The sequence below is a fragment of the Cryptomeria japonica genome, chromosome 9 (genome assembly GCF_030272615.1).
Source record: "Cryptomeria japonica chromosome 9, Sugi_1.0, whole genome shotgun sequence".
NCBI lineage: Eukaryota > Viridiplantae > Streptophyta > Pinopsida > Cupressales > Cupressaceae > Cryptomeria > Cryptomeria japonica.
The window spans coordinates 167,987,025-168,004,467 of record NC_081413.1 but is presented as its reverse complement, the minus strand read 5'-3'; positions in this window follow the sequence as shown (position 1 = coordinate 168,004,467).

Here is a 17,443-nt window from a genome sequence, read left to right as displayed (position 1 = left end):
GCTGAGAAGAGTTTGAGAATTGTGATGTGAGCAATCCAATCAAGCTATATGATGGAGGGCTTGATGCAGTCCCACTCATTGAAATGGGTGACAGATATTTTACCAGTGGAAATACAGAAGACTGTCAACGTGGAATGAAAGTGCACATTAGTGTTTTATCTGATGGACTCAAAAATGGCCAATCTGACAATTTCGATGTAGTTTCAGATGGGCTTGAATGTGGCCAAAGATTTGGGTTTAGATTTATTATCAGAGTGAATGGAGCATTATATTGCTACTTCTGCTGGTGATGATTCGATGGAGGAGGGGGCAATAAAGGAGGTAATTGCTGAAGGGCCCACATCATCACGAAGGCAATTATCTGATTGCCCTCCATCAATTCTCATAAACCTCACACTCTCCATTTGTGGCACTATTATCACCATGCTTTAGCTTATCAACTCTTTGTTTGATTAAGAACATATATATATGTATCTTGTACAACATTTGCTAGCATCCTCCCTGCGTGTGCCAAAATAGGAGCTTTGGAACAAGGTATGGACATCCATCAAAGCATAATCGAAGGGGGTTTTTTGTCAGAAATTAGTTACAAATTCTCCAATAACAAAAATCGCAAAATGGGGTAGCATACAAATGGCATGTGAACTGTATGATGAAATACCTCAAAGAGATGTCATTTCATCGAATTTTAAGATCGCAGGATATGCACAAAATGGATTAATTCGCAAAAAAAAACCAGTTGCCCTTGATTGTGAAAAAAAATTAGTTGCCCTTCATTGAAAAACAAAGAGTTCCTTTGATTGCAAAAAAAACCTTACCTTGCTTGTGCAGAGATCGCTCCGGCGGGGGGGGGGGGGGGGGGGGGGGTAGGGAGGCAAGATGGTCGCCGCTTGCTTCGGCCGGTTTGCTTTCAAAATGAAAATGTGTTGTGTTTTTTCTTAAAAATAAAATGCCTGAGGTCGTTGGAATTCTGACGAACACGGGCATTTTAAAAAAAAAAATCAAATTTTCACACAGTGCTCCTTGTCCATTAGAAACCTCCATCATAATTTGACCCCAAATGTATTAGTGGAGGGAGAATCATCTTTTTGCAAATTTGGCGAAGTGTGATTTCTTCTAGTCAAAGGTGAGCTATCTTGGTCATATAGTTTCAGGAGAAGGTGTATCCATGGATCTTTCTAAGATCCAAGCCATTGTTGATTGGCCACCGCTGACCAATGTTTCTGAAGTTTGAAGTTTCATGGGTTTGGCTGGATATTACCGTCGCTTTGTTAAGAGATTTTCTCGGATAGGCCATCCGATTACTTCTCTTCAGAGGAAAGGGAAGAAGTTTGTTTGGTCAAAGTAGTGTGAATTGGCTTTTCGTATCTTGAAGGAACTCCTTGTTAGTGCTCTGATTTTGGTAGTTCCTGATCCATCCAGAGATTTCATGGTATGCACAGATGCCTCTTTAGAAGGTATAGGTGCGGTGCTTATGCAGGATGGATGTGTGGTTGCCTATGAGTCTCGCAAACTCAAGGATCACAATTTGAACTATCCAGTTGATGACTTGGAGTTGGTAGCTGTAGTGCATGCATTGGTTCATCGGAGACATTTCCCGTTGGGGCATTGGTTTGAGCTACATAGTGATCACCGCAGTTTGAAATATATTTTCATACAGTCGAACTTGAATGCTCGACAATGAAGATGGATGGAATTCCTCTGCGAGTATGATTTTTAGGTTCGTTATATTTAGGGGAAAGAGAATGTAGTGGCAGATGCTTTGAGCTGTAGGCGGCATGAGGTTGCATCATTGTCCCTTGGTGTGGACTTGAGTGAGAGAATTCTCGGATTTCTTCCTCAGGACATTTGGTATCAGGATGTTAGAGCAGTGCCAAAGTCTGGAAGACCATTGGAGGGTAGATATTCTGGATATACTCTTGAGTCAGATGTTCTTCTTAGACATCTTGGATGGATCTATGTACCTCCTTTGGAGGGTCTTCACGTTTTGATCATGACTAAGGCCCATCGTGCACCTTATTCGGCACACCTTGGTGTCAAGAATATGCACACAGATCTTAGATAGATTTATCATTGGGCTGGTATGAAATGTGACATTGCTGATTTTGAGTCCAAGTGCTTGGGATGTTAGCGGGCGAAGGCGGAGCATCAACACCCTACAGGGCTTTTACAACTGAATTTGATACCGGATTGAAAATGGGATATCATTTCCATGATTTCATAGTAGGGTTGCTTGTTTCTTTGATGCGTCAGGATGCCATCATGGTCACTATTGATAGATTGACCAAAGTTGCTCATTTTTTTTTCTATTCGATCTTCTTACACTGCAGCAGTGGGGCACGAGTCTTCTTGGAAGATGTGCTTAGGTTGCATGGGATCCCAAGGTGCATCATTTCTGATAGAGACCTTGTCTTTACATTGGCCTTGTGGACATCACTTCAGCATGCTTTGGGGACCCAGTTGAACTTTAGTTCAGCTTATCACCCAGAGACCGATGATCAGATTGAGCGTGTGAATCAGATCTTGGACGACATGCTTCACATGTATGTTATGGATCAACAGTCGCATTGGGAGGAATATCTTTGCCTTGTGGAGTTTGCTTATAATAACAGATATCATAGATCTATATGCATGTCACCCTTCTAGGAATTGTATGGTCATCCTTTCCGTACTCCTTTGAGTTGGGATCGGTTGGAGGATAGGGTGTGTTTAGGCCTGGAATAGCTTCGTGAGATGGAGCAGTAGGTTGAGTAGATTCGTGGGCATTTGGTTGCTGCCCAGGATAGGCAGAAGAAGTATGTTGATGCTCATAGAGTCGATCATCAGTTTTTGGTTGGCAACCGTGTGTTCTTGAGAGTGCATTCGCGAAAGAGTCCGATCTATTATGGGAAGGGTTCTAAGTTGGTGCCTCGTTTTGTAGGCCCTTTTGAGATCCTTGAGAGGATAGGACCTGTTGCCTACCATCTTGCCTTACCGCCGAGTCTATCTTGCATCCATGATGTCTTTCATGTTTTTGTTCTTCGTCCTTATAATTGTGATGTGACCCATGTTCTTGATTGGAATGCTTTGTAGGTCGAGGATGGGCAACTTTCCATGGAGCCCGTGCGCATCCTTCAACATCGGGATTTGACCCTCAGGGGTCGTACCATCGAGCAAGTAAGGGTCCTATGGGACCCCAGTGATGAGTCCACTGCGACTTGGGAAGATTTAGTGAAGATGAGAGAGATTTATTCTTATTTGTTTTAGGCTTCCAGGAGTAAGCCTAGGCTTGGGGGGGAGAATGTAGTACCCCTCCTCGATCAGTTGCTTTTGTATGTTTTGAGTTACTTCAGTGACTGTTCTATGGAACATTATTGTATTTTGATTCAGATATTATGCGATGTTATTTCATACTTTATCTGGATTTATGGTGTATGATTTTATGCAGTATTTCAGTGCTTATGAGTAATGTTATTTTTTATGGATCATTATCATGGACTGACACTTTTCCCTTATATTGCGATGCATTATTTATATGTTGCATTTTTGCAAGTGTATTGGGATGCAAAGGGATTATTTTCCTTCACTCACTCTGGTGAGATAGGAAATGTCATGATTCTCCTTCATCGGTGTGTTTACCATGTCTGTATGTATATTGTTTATATGCACGTGTGATTCTTTGGTGCAAGACATTGTAGGTACAAGTACCGGGTAGGTACGGGGTATCGACTCCACCTCGTTTCACAGGTCTGAGCATGCCTTATATATATAAATATATATATATATATCTGATGAGAGTGGAGGAGATAGTTTTTGTACCCTAGCTTGATCGTAGTTACACTTGTGTGAGTGTTGCCAGTCGGTTGTGTTCCTCGTCTGGCTGTTATGCGTGTCATGGTGCTTTGGTTTGGTCATTTGAGAGTTGTCATTTCATCTGTATTGGTTTTGTGTGTTTCCGTTTATTTAAATAGTTATTTAATTTAAATGGATGATGCTATCTTGTGTTGGCGTAACCATTTAATTATTATGCTCTGTGATTATTGATTTATTAAATTGATGAATTGCTAGATTAAATGGTTAAATGGCTTAATTTATTGTGTAAAGTTGCATCGATGTTTTTGTGAAATAAATAAATTGCCTAGCCATTTAAAAAGGTTAAATACTTATGTTGAAGGAAGTATTTATGGAAAAAGAAATAAATAAAAGCTTCCCTTTTTATTTTTCCATTTTGGCTTTTTTAAATTTAATCATTGGAAAAAATTATTATTTTTAGGGAAAGAAATAAATCTGATTGCCTTTTAGTTTTAAAATATTTAAATTTGATTGGATGAGAACTTTAACCTAGAAGCTTGGGTTAAAAGATAGTTTTGGGCATCCATTCTGGGCATTGATGGCAGGAGAAGAAGAAGATTTTGGAGAGAAAATTCTGGAAAACTTTTTGGAGGAGCTGGAGATTTGACCTAGTTGCAAGACTGGATTTGCTTCATCTATTTGCTTGCTAATTGCTTCAAAGTTGGAGGTTTCCTTCTTGTTTTGAATTTGTTTTTGAAATTTTCAGTTTGCTTCCTGTGTGTGGAAATTTATGCAATCTGCCTGTAGATTCTTCTTGGAATGTTGAAATGGGAGAAAGATTGCCTGATATAGTTGATTTTGTGATGCTATTAGCATATGGTTGCATTCAAGAAAGGAATTGTTCATTTCTTCTTGCTGTGTGTTATTTGTTCATAGCAAACAACTTCTTGATTTACCTCTTCTTTTGAAAGAAAGACTTTTAGTTTGGGTTTGTTGGGTGCATCCTTGTTTCTCTACTCTCAAGAATTGGCTAGCTATTCTTTCCAGTGTGTTTATTTCACCATCTACCTTGTTGGTAAACTCCTCCTTGAAATTTTGGAAATTGGCACTATATGTGTGTGCCCGTGAAATAATTCTGGAAATGGAATTTGGTTTTAGAATGCTTGGAGGCATGTTTCTTGTGCCTTTCTTGTGGACTTTACTGCTCCCGTGATGGGCTTGCCTCATCACATGGGTCGGTAGTGTCTGCTACCCACAAGTAACATAACTACCAGTCAACAGTACCGCTACCAGTTGGTAGTGGGCACTACCGGTTGGCAGTACCGCTACTGGTTGGTAGCGGCAGCCACTGGTCGATAGGGCTGCTACCAATGGTAGAAGCACTACCGGTAGGTAGTGTCTGTTGCCCCTGACAGTAGCACAACCGCGGGTTGGTTTGACCCTTGCTTAGCTTTGAGCCCTCACCGGTTAGTGCTAAGAACTTAAATTTTATAAATGGAATGTTTAAAGTGGTATTGCGTGATGTAATGTGATTTTCATGTGATTTTTATTATGTGGTTAATAAATTTATCAATGAAAATTAAGGCATGATTTAGAGATTCAAATTGGTAGTTTTGGATATATTCTAAAAATGATTTAAATGCCTGTTGGAATTCATGTTATAACCTGTTGAATGTATAATGTGGATTTCATTTCTGATGGAACATTGATTTGGGAATTGAATAATATGACTACTGCAAGAGTGCTTTATTTCATTTTTTTTCAATCAATGATGTTGCAAGTGCTTAAGATGCTTATATTCTCAAAGATTGTCTGAGTGTGGACTTGATGTATTTAGCTATCCTTGCAAGTGTTTATTGTGATATTTTGGTATGTGGTTCAGTCATCCTATGGTGGTGTAATTGGTACCTTTGACCAAGAGATATATGTTGGCTCCATTGTCTTAACCATGTAGTGTCTTTGCCTTATGGTTAGTCAAGAGTCGGTATGTCCTTGTTTGACCACTTGTTTCTGATAGTGATTTTATGGTTGTCTGCTTCACCATAGGGTCTTCGGGGAGTGACCATGCTTGTGTAGTGTCCTTTGAGTGAGTGGCTTTCGCTTGGGGGTTGCACCCAAAGTGGTAGATATTACGACCCAATGAAAGTCAGATAATAATTGGTAATCTAATAAATTGATTAGGTGGGTAGTATCATAACATTAATAAAGACAATTGTACCTCGTGCATAGGTGAGTGCTAGTACAGGGCTCATAATGTGGCGAGAAGGCCTGGAATGGCAAACCAACCACCTTGTCTTGACGAAAGGCTGGTAGGGTCCACATAAGACTTAGTTGGAGCCAGAGGTCAGGAAAGGTTACCAGGATAGTGAGCCAAGACCTATGGAGGCTATACCATGGTATCCATCTTAAGCTATGCGATGACACTCTCTCATTTGGTTCACTTGTGTTTTGTGATGTCAGTTCACTTGTGTTTGTGAAGTTGAGTCACCTGGATTCTTGTGGAGTCTTTTGTGTTGTCATGGAGTCATATTGTTTTGTCGACCATGTCATGCTTATGCTTGTTTGAGGGTCCTCAGCTATCTCCTAGCACAGTGGGGTGATTCCATTTGGGAATTACATGGTCGGGTGGTAGTACCACTTCCCATCGGATGTTCGGATTTGTACCTTCATGCGAGAATTGGCTTCGCAGGTGTCCCTGTGGTTCGTGGCTCATGCTTCATCTCATGTTTTGAAGATTATTGGTATTTGTAGACCTATGTGGTCATTATATCATTGCAATATTGATCTTATGTAACCTTGTAATTGGATGAAAGCTATGTATTGGAAGAGCAATGTAATCCTATGTTTGGATGTTTTTATCAGTTTCCTTGACAATGTTAGTAAATGCTTATTGAAGTGGAAATTATGTTGTATCCTTTCAATCTTTCAATGATGAATCTTTATTTGCTTATGGCTTCTTGTGATCATTGAGCTAATGATGCATATGTGGATTTATGATTTTGTGGAATTTATTCTTGAAGTTAATTCTTCGTTGGTAACCCTTAAGGAATTCTAGTGTAAGTCTTATGCTTGTGTTATCATGCATGTTGTGTAAATGCACTTATGATGTTTATACTTTACAAAAAAAAATTGTTTCACCCTTGTTGTGGGTTTTCCTTTGGGGTTCCTGGTGGGGCATTATAGATGCAGGAGAATCTCAGGTTCTTGGCTATCTTGCATCTACCAAAAATATTTCCTTTCTGTTTTGCAGTTTCAACATTTGGTTATGTATTTTCTGGCATTAGCTCACTGAATCTTGAGGAGCTGGATTTTTTCTTGAGGACTTGATCATCTTCCTTATTTCTAAATCGATGAGCATTTGGATCATTTTCCAGCAAGTTATCGATTTTGGTTTCCGAGACAGTTTTCTGGCACAGGAACCAGTTGGACCTATTTTCTTTGGTGAATCTACCAGATCCCTTCCATAGCTTGCGGAGCCCTGAGAATTGATTCTGATGTTCCTTGGTTTGTGACCGGCCTTCCCTTTGATTCGCACTTCATCCTTTGTATTTTCTAGAGGAATCTCTTTGGCGGAGGCCGACCTTGTTGGTCTTGTTCTTCAACATTTGATCCTTTTGGGCCGACCAGATCCCCTTGGATCATATAAATCATTGTAATTGAGAATTAGAATGCAGATCAAAGAAAATATAGAACATAGAAGCTAGATAAGGAGTTTTGAAGTCCCAATCGTGACCTATTCTGTAATTGAGCATGTTTGTAGCAGGGGAGTGAGCCTAATCTTGTATCCCAGATGTTACCGATTGCTTGTAATCAGTTTTCATGATTTAATTCATTTAGTTCTATAGTGCCTCCATTATATCCTTGTGTTTTCATTATGTTTACTCTTGCTGACCGGTCTAGACTAATCTCTTTGAGGTCCCTCCTATAGTACCCCTTCTCGATCAGACTTTTTAGACTTATGTTTGACTTCAGTTGACTGTTTAGTGGATAATTATTATTATACTTTATTCAAACCTTATGCGATGTTATTACATGCTTTAACTTGATATGTAGTGTATGTTTTCATGCAATATTTCATTACTTATGTTAAATGTGATTTTATGGATTACTGACATGGATTGACACATTTACTTTATATGTGTGATGCGTTATTTGTATGTTTCGTGTTTGCAAGTGTATGGGATGCGAGGGGATGATTTTCTTTCACTCACTACAGTGAGGCAAGGAATGTCATGATTCTCCTTCATTGGTGTGCGTGATGTGTCTGTTTATATATTTGTCTATATGCACGTGTGGTTCGTTGATGCAGGACATTGTAGGTACAAGTACCAGGTAGGTACAGGGTATCGACTACACCTGGTTTTACAGGTCTGAGCGTGCCTTATTTGTTTGATGGGAGTGGAGGAGATAGTTCTTGGACCCTAATTTGACCCGCAGTTACACTCATGTGAGTGTTGTCAATCGGTCGTCTTTCCCATTTGACCGGTATGAGAGACATAGTGCTTTGGTATTTTTGTTTTGTGAGTCGTCATTTGATCATTCCTCGTTTTTGCTTCTGATTACTTGAATAGTTATTAAAATTAAGTGAATGATGCTATTTTGTGTTGGCGTAATTAATTATTTAATATGCGCTTGGATTTATTGATTTAATTTAATAATGGGTTGTTAAATTTAAATGGTTAAATTTGCATGATATATTGTGATATAGTTGTATTAAATTATTGGAAAAAGAAATAAGTAAATGCTTTGCTATATAAATTTTAAATGCTAATGTTGAGTTAAAGTCTCATGGGAAAAGAAAAGAAAAATAAAAACAAAAGCATGCCCATTTACCTTTTTATTTAACTTTTAGATTTTGTTTTGTTTAAAAAGGGACTGTGTCATGAAAAAGGAAATTAGATTTATTTTATTTTTTTTTAATAGTTTATTCTTATTGGTTGGAAAAACTTTTTAACCTAAAAGTTTAGGTTGAAATATTTTTTGGCTATATTGCCTGTGAGTTCATGGGAAGAGAGGAGGATTTTTGTATTGCCAAAATTTGGAAATCCATTTGGAAGGAGGAACCCGGATTTGGAAATTGTATGCAGGATTGAAGCTCTCCCACAATATTCTTCCTGGATTGCTTTGTAGGTTGGGTAGTTTTCTTCTTATGTTACAATAACAATTTGCATGATTTGATCTTTCTCCTTGTGTGTTTGATTAAAATTGTAAAATCTTGTTGGATATTCTTGTTGGAAGCTTGATTTAGAAAATAGAGTAGTTTTCTATTGGATTTAATTAAATCCCATATCCATGTGTTTTGTTGAAGAGTTTTTCTAATTTCAGTTGGCTGTGTGTTTTCAAGTTCTTGCAAAAATTTGGTTTTTGATTGTTTCCTCTATTAGTGTAGTATGGAATAGAGTTTGTTTTCTGAGTATTTGCAAGTTTCTATTTGTCCAAATTTGGGGGTTATTCTGGCAAAATTTTGTTAATTTGCCTCTTTGCATGATGCAAGAATTCATCTTGTGTGTGAAGAAATAAAAAATTAATCAAATCCCCTCTTATCTTTTTAAATTCATTTGAAATTTTGCCCAAGATCCTTAGATTTGGGTCTTTTGTGCTTAATTAGTTTACTAGAATCCCTTATTGGAAATTATCATTTCAAATTAAAATTTTTCTCACTGTATTTTTTTACCAATGATTTTGTGCAGGGAATGGTTTTGATTTTAATTAAATTTTTTAAAAATAAAATAATAATACAAACCCCCCCACGTGGTAGGGAAATCCCACCACATGGGACGGTAGCTGCTGCTACCATATGGTAGCAGCACTACCAGCGGTAGTGCCTGCCTGCTACTGGTGGTAGTGCCTGCTCTTCATAACCGCATTTTAATATTTCCCTCCTCGTGACTTGTTTAAGTGAAAAAAAATGGTTGCTCTTAATAACAACGCGTGCTAAATTTTTTATTTCGTTCTTTTTCAATATCTTTTTGTTATTAATGATTATATATATATATATATATATATATATATATTTACTTATTTTAATCAAGGCATTAGTTATGTGATTAAATTGGTAAATTAAGATTTATTTTGGATATAGATTAAATATTTTAATATAATTCATATTTATTTGTTATATATTTAATATGGATTTTATTATTTTGTTTGGATTAGTGTATTGGCAATAAAATTGAATGACATTTTAGAATGATGTATTAAATGTGTGGTGTTTTATTTAATTTTCAATTGATGAATTTGCAAGTGTTTATGATGTTGATATTCTCAAAGATTGTCTGAGTTCAGACTTAGTAAATTTAGTTTTTCTTGCAAGGGGTTTATGTTGTTGTTATTTCTCATCTATGTTTAGTCATTCTGTTGTGGTGTATTTTGTACCTCTTGATCAGGTGATGTATTATGACCTCATTGTCTTAACCATGTTGTGCCTATTCCTTATGGTTAACCAAGGGTTAGTAAGTCTTTGTTTTTTGGCTACCTGTATTTTGGATAGTGGTGTTATGGCTGTCTGTTTCACCATAGGGTACTTGTAGAGTGACCATGTTCGTTTAGTGTCCTATGAGAAAGTAGCTTTCGAGTGGGGGCTGCACCCGAAGTGGTTGGCAGGATAACCCCTAGAAAGTTAGATAATAAGTGATAACCTAATAATTGATTGGGGGGTGGGTAGTTTTTAATTTTAATTAAGATATTGTACCTCGTGCATGGTTGAGTGCGTGTATAGGCTCAAGATGTAGTGGGACGGCCTGGAATGACAAACCAACCACCTTGTCTTCACGAAGTGTTGGTAGGGTCCACATGAGACTTAAATGGAACCGGGGGTTCGGGAAAGGTTACCAGGATAACCTAGGATGGGGGTCGGGAACTATGGAGGCCTACCTAGGGTAACCATCATAAGCTATGTGATGACACTCTCTCTTTAGGGTCACTTGAGTATTGTGATGTTGAGTTCACCTGGATTATTGTGGAGTCGTCTTGTACTATTGTCCTTGTCTTGCTTATGCTTGCTTGAGGGTCCTTTTCTATCTCCTAGCATGGTGGGGTGATTCCATTTTAGGATCACATGGTTGGGTGGTAGTGCCACTTCCCATCGGATGTTCTTGTTTGTACCTTCATGCAAGGATTGGCTTCGTAGGTGTTCCCATGGTTCGTGACTCAAGCATTATCTCATGTTGGAGTTTATTGTACTTTGGAGACCAATGTGGTCAATTGTATTAATGAATTTATGTAACCTTGTAATTGGTAATGATGTAAGATGTTCATGTATTATTGGGAGCCATGTATTTATTGAGTAATGTAATCTTAAGTTTTGGATGTTATTTATCAATTATCTTTATGCTTTGTGTAAATGCTTTATTGAAGAGAAATGATCTTGTAATCCTTCAATCTTTAAATGATGATATTTGTTATATGTTTATGGTTTATTATGGGCAATGAGTAATTCATGGTTAATTGGATTAATCTTAATATGGAATTTAACCTTTCGTTTATGTAATGCCTCGCCAAGAAACCCCAAAGTGATAAAGCTAAACACAAGAATAGAGTGCAATTTTTTTTTTAAAAGTTAAAACAGAATAATGATACATTGAATTATTATTAAGTTTAGATTACACAGCGGAAGACTTAACTAACACCTAAAGAGTTTCCCAACGTGATTACTTCATTCAACACTTAACTCAACTCATGCTAATTAATACAATTGAGTTGATTAACTTAATGACATGATAATACTTTAAACAAAGGATAAATTCGCTCGGTAGATTAAAAATATAGATAACATGATTAAGTTCATCCATTACAATTTAACCACACATTACGTCCAATCTTACATTTAAAACATATATCATGCATCTAATTCCTTACATACTTTAATTGCATTAAAAACTAATGAATACTTTCCATTATACTAACCTACATTCTTCATGATCCAAATAACTGCATTTAATAAGATAACTACATACATGAATTTAAGATTAACATCATCTAATCCATACTATACATTTTAACCATAATGCCATCCATACATGCTAAATAAAAAAGGAAATAGAAGAACACAAACACCACATAACACCAAATTGATATCGGAGTTCACCCCTAGTGGGCTACATCTCCGGGTCTGCTCAACTGCAAGACCCCTCTAATAAAATAATAGGGTAAAAAATACATAAGGTTCATACCATTACAACCTGCCAATAAGGCGTACCTAAACAAATAATACATACGACCACATTGGTCCAATAGATACATGAATGATCCTAGAAAAGGAAAAGGACCCATCTGAACATGATAAGAAGCAATCTCAAAAGAACAATTGGAGCACCTACGAAACTAAGTCCTCGCAACCCATCATAATCAACCCATGGTCTAACATGAATAACAGGTACTCTTAAAGGCATAAACAACTAGATGTGACTCCACAAAAGTGTTCCTAGCAAAGACAACACAAACTACACACTAGCGAACATAAGGGATGAGTGTCATCACATAACTTGGTATGGTTACCCTGGCAGACCTCCATAGGTCCCGACCCCATCTACTGGGTTACCCTGGCAACCTTTTCCGAACCTCCGGCCCATCCAAGTCTCATGTGGACCCAACACATCCTTTCATGAAGACAAGGTTGTTGATTTGCCATTTCAGGCCTTCTCACTGCATGTCGAGTCTGTACTAGCCCTCATCCCATGCGTGAGGCACAATTATCTTACTTAGTGTTTTCATTAACTAAACTCTCTAATATGCTATTAGGTTATGACTTATTTAGACACACTTTTGATGGGTTACCCTGCAACCACTTTGGGCACGACCCCCACTTGAAAGCCACTCTCCCATATGACATTAGACCATAATCAAACAATCTCCTAAACCAAGGAATACACCAAGACAAGCATACAGAGTTCAATATGGTAGGAATACCCACTTGGCCAAACAAGTCTTCATACGAGGTGCACTGTGTTGGCAAATGCACACTCCAATGAGACATTATAGGTGATTGAAGGTTTTGTCATTGATAGCAACCTTACAATCCTATGACACCGGCAAGGCAATCCATCAGCACCAACAAAGTCAGATTCTACACCGGCACACAGACCATCGGCACCGGCAGTGAAAGGAAGCATACCAGCACAGAAGCCAATAGGAATTTTGTTGTTAATATATTTTGTTTATTATTGTAAAATCATTGTAAGCCAACATGGCAAGTTGTAAAATGACTCTTATATAAGAGAGTTCATTGTAGAACATTGTAAGAAGATATATGTAATGAATGGAGGAATGTAATTAAGGGAAATAAGGCAAACCTATTATGCAAATTATAGGTTAAGGGTTTATGTAAGAAGCAGAGCTATAAACCGGTACTGGATCTGGCATAGTAGATGCTATTTTGAAGCAGTACAGGACATTGGATTTATATAATCCATTTTGTAAGTCAGTGAGACTTCCCATTTTGTAATTGAGCAGTGAGCTCTAGGCACTTGGCCTTCTTGCATGTGCAGGCCCCTCTTGTAGCAGTAATATTCTCTTATTGGCAAGTAAGTGAATATTGTGGGTCACAAATCCCACCGAGGTTTTTCCCACACTGGGTTTCCTCGTTAAAATATTGTGTTATAGTGTGTTTTTCATGTGGTTGTTTTTATCTCTGTTTATTGCATTACTTTTTGTTTACCGGTACACAACTATAATTATCTCTACATGTTTTAAGTTAAGAAAATCTTATTACTGGTTAGATACTGATTCACCTCCCCCTCTCAGTATCTGTGGGAATCCTAACAATTGGTATCAAAGCTTGGTCCTCTATTTTCAGAAGCCTAACAGCTTGAGGAAGATCTTGACACCGGTAGAGATGGAAAACTTGATGAAGCAACTAGAAGGAGCTCTCTCAGACTATGATGTAGAAAAATTGAAAAATATCAAACTTGAAGATGATCTAAAGGCTACTCAGGATATCATTCAAGCACTTCAAGAAAATCTTACTATTTCAAGAAACAAGAGAAGAGAACTTTGTGATCTGATGAATAAGCTGAAACAAGAAAGCATGACAAAAAAGAATGAGATGCAGGATATGACTATGAGATTTTGTAAAGAAATTGAAGATAGAAAGAAGAATGAAGAAGACTTGACTAGAAGACTGAATGATGCTGCAAATGAAAACACAAGACTTAGTTATGAAAATGATATGTTGAAGATAGATCTAATGCATGCACAAAATGACTCAAATGAACTCATGAGACAAAAAGGTATCTTGGAAGGAGAACTGGCTGCTGTAAATCAACATAAAGAAAAATTCAAGAAAAGCTCAAAAGAACTTGGTGACTTGTTGAAGAATCAGAAACCTAATGGTGACACTAATGGTCTTGGCTTTGAAACTAGTGAAAGCTTTGGTACTGCAAACACACAGGATCATGGCAAACCAGTAAGACAACCTACTGCTTATAAATTTAATGGAAAATGCTTTAACTGTAACAAGTATGGTCATAGAGAAAATCAATGTAGATCTAGAAATTGCAGAATGAATGTGAGATGTTATATTTGTGGAAGATTTGGACACTTATCTAATCAATGCAAAACACAAACCAGCATAGGTTATGGAAAGGCTATTCAGAAAAATAATGTGACTTGTTATGCATGTAACAAAATTGGGCATATTGCTAAATTTTGTAGAAGCAAGTCCTCACCAGTAAACAACAAAGGTCCTAGTTTGAAAGGAAAAGAAAAGGTTGAAGAAGTTAAACATGAATTTTCAAAATAATGGATCAGGAAATCAGAACTGAATATTGATAGGAATACTCCTCCACTGGCAGAACAGAGTAGCACTCCACCGATAGGAGACTCTTCATCAAATTGAAGAAAATTCCCTTGAGGGTTTGGCAATCAAATGAGAAATATGCTATTATTCCCTTGGTTGATGGTAAGAAGTTAGAATTACTTCTATACCGGCAGATATGTTAAGTGATTACTTAACCGGCAAGCATTAAATATGGTGGTTGGCAAAATTAACATTATAAATCAGTGTTTTTGGCTCCATTCCATTTCATTGAGCATTCAAACATTCGAAGAGCATGAAAATTTTGAGATAAGGCATTTCGAGCAAAGAAGCAAAGCAATTCAGCAATCAATCTTTCCAAAGGCAGAAAAAGGTATTTATAATCATGGCATCCTCTTCTGTACCTGAATTCATAACAAACCCTATTGTAGTGGAAGTAATCAAGCGCCCTAGGCCTATTTTTCAGTTAGTTCCTGAAATAGCAAAGAAGGATGATAATGTTGGTGCTTTTTCTCAAATCCCGAAAGGAGTAGTTTTTGTAGAAGACCCTAGGATGTATATTCATTGCCATATAGAAGAATTACGAGATGAAGAAATTAAGAACATGTACAAGACTGTTATTTGTGATGATTCCAGTAATGTGAAACCTGAACACAAAATAATTGAAACCCTAGGATTTATAGAAATTCTCTGCATTCCGGATTTCTCAAGGAAGTTATTATTACAGCATTGAGCAGAGTACATGGTGCATTCTTTTGGCTAGATTCTGTTCACAAAATTACTAAGGAAGTTGTAATAGGGTTACCCTCCACCGGTAACAGACCTGACAAGATAAAGAAGGTCTCAAATGACCTAGTAATGAACCTAACAAGTGCAACATCTGACAAAAGGTCTTTAAGGGTGAGTGATGTAACTGACATAAATGTGAGATTCATTAGCATGATTCTAGGCTACAAAACAACACATGCAAACAGACTAAATTCTGTTTCCAGCTTATGCATAAAGAGTGCTCATGACATGATTAAGGATAATGTGAAAATTGATGCATGTGAATGGTTGAAGGATGAATTGATTGACAATCTGGGAAAGATCAAGAAGGATAAGAAAGGGACATTTAAATTTGGCAACTTACTTGTTTGCTAATTCTACATATAACCAAACAGGTGCCCGGTATAGGTAATAAGAACCTTGGATTTGACATACCGGTAGGCAAATAGTTATCTGACTTATTGAACAACATGGGTGAAAACAAAGAGAAGAATATTAATGAGTACTTTCAAGCATTAAAGGCCAGAATGAACGCTAGAGTTAGACTGTCACAATAAATTGTAAATAAATATAAGGATGGCATATATTTTGTGATTAAGAAGGATGAGATTTGGATGGAGGTAGTTATCTAAAGAAAAATTTGGGTTACTAAAATGGGTTATGAGACAGAGGATCACATCATTGAAACATATGCAAAAGCCCTTCTGGAAGCACCCAAGGAACCTAAGGAAGAGGTATTTGGCAGTGTTGAAACCATTGAAAATCAAATTCAATCCAAGAAGAGAGTGAAGAAAGTAGAAGCAACAGTGAGGAGAGGATCAAGACAGGCTAAGGCTATCAAAGAAGATGTACTTAAACAAACCGGTATCATTGAAGATGAGTTACAAGAACAACAACCAGAAACTCACCTTTCACCGGTAGCAACTTCTTCAGAAAGTGACATGCCAGCTACATTTAAAAGAGTTGTGAGGAAAATACAACCTTCACCGGTATCCACACCTTCACCTAGAAGAACCAGGCAAAAACAACAGGCAGTGAGGCCTCCGGCCAAGAAGACAACTCCAAAGAAGAAGAAGTTAACACCAAAGAAAAGGACTCAACAGAATATTGCTCCGATTGACAGACTGTTGGATGAAATAACAGAGGAAGGAAAGCTTAAGAACATCAACAAATTATATGATTCACTATCAGTTGATGATAAAGAAAAAATTGAAAATAGTGTAATTCTACACTTGGATATCTACAAGAAATTTTTGATGCAAGTTGTAGATGAAGTACTGATAGAACTATTTAAGAGACTTGAAGCTAGAAGGCAAGCTGTTATAGAGATTGACAAGAAAATAAAGATTGAGAAACTACTTGTTGTTTATCCTATTAACTCACCAAAGGAGATAGATGATATGATCTTAGAGGATAACCAGATAGTATTCTCAACTGCGCACCGACATGTAGCACTTATGGTTGGTAGAGTAAATGAGGTTGCAGAGGAAACTGCTAACACATGGGATATATTCCTTGTTGAGAAGGAAAAACAGGAAGAATATAGAAACCCCTAACCAATCAAGGTATATCAGAAAGACAAGGATGAGGGAAAAGGAAAGGTTGGTGGACCTCCAAGCATCAAAATAACAGATAATCTACCCCCACCATCTCAAGATAATCCACTGGTAACAACAACTGAAGATCAACCGACTGATGAGAGTATGGATATATCACAAGAAGATACAAATCCTAACTCTGAGGTATTATATATAGTAGATGTTGATACACAGAAGGTCAACATTGTGGTAGATAAGGACACAACTGGTAAGACAGATATGGCTAGTGAGCCACCGGTAACTAATAACACAAATAACACTAAAGGAAAACTGACAGATAGTGCCACAAAACAACAGGCAGAACAACAAACAGAGCAACAAGTAGAGCAACAGGCTCTAGCACAGGAACAGGTTAATACAGAATCAGTGCCACTAGCAACTGTTGAGAAAAACAAACCATTGCTTAAGGAAATGGAAACACAGATTGACCTACCAGAGGTCACTGCAAGCAAGGATATTTCCCCCATCAGCGGGATTCAGAGTGTTGGCACTTCAAATGCAGGAATCAAATCAACTAATGTAACAGAAGTTCTTTTGGACTCCTTAAAGAAGA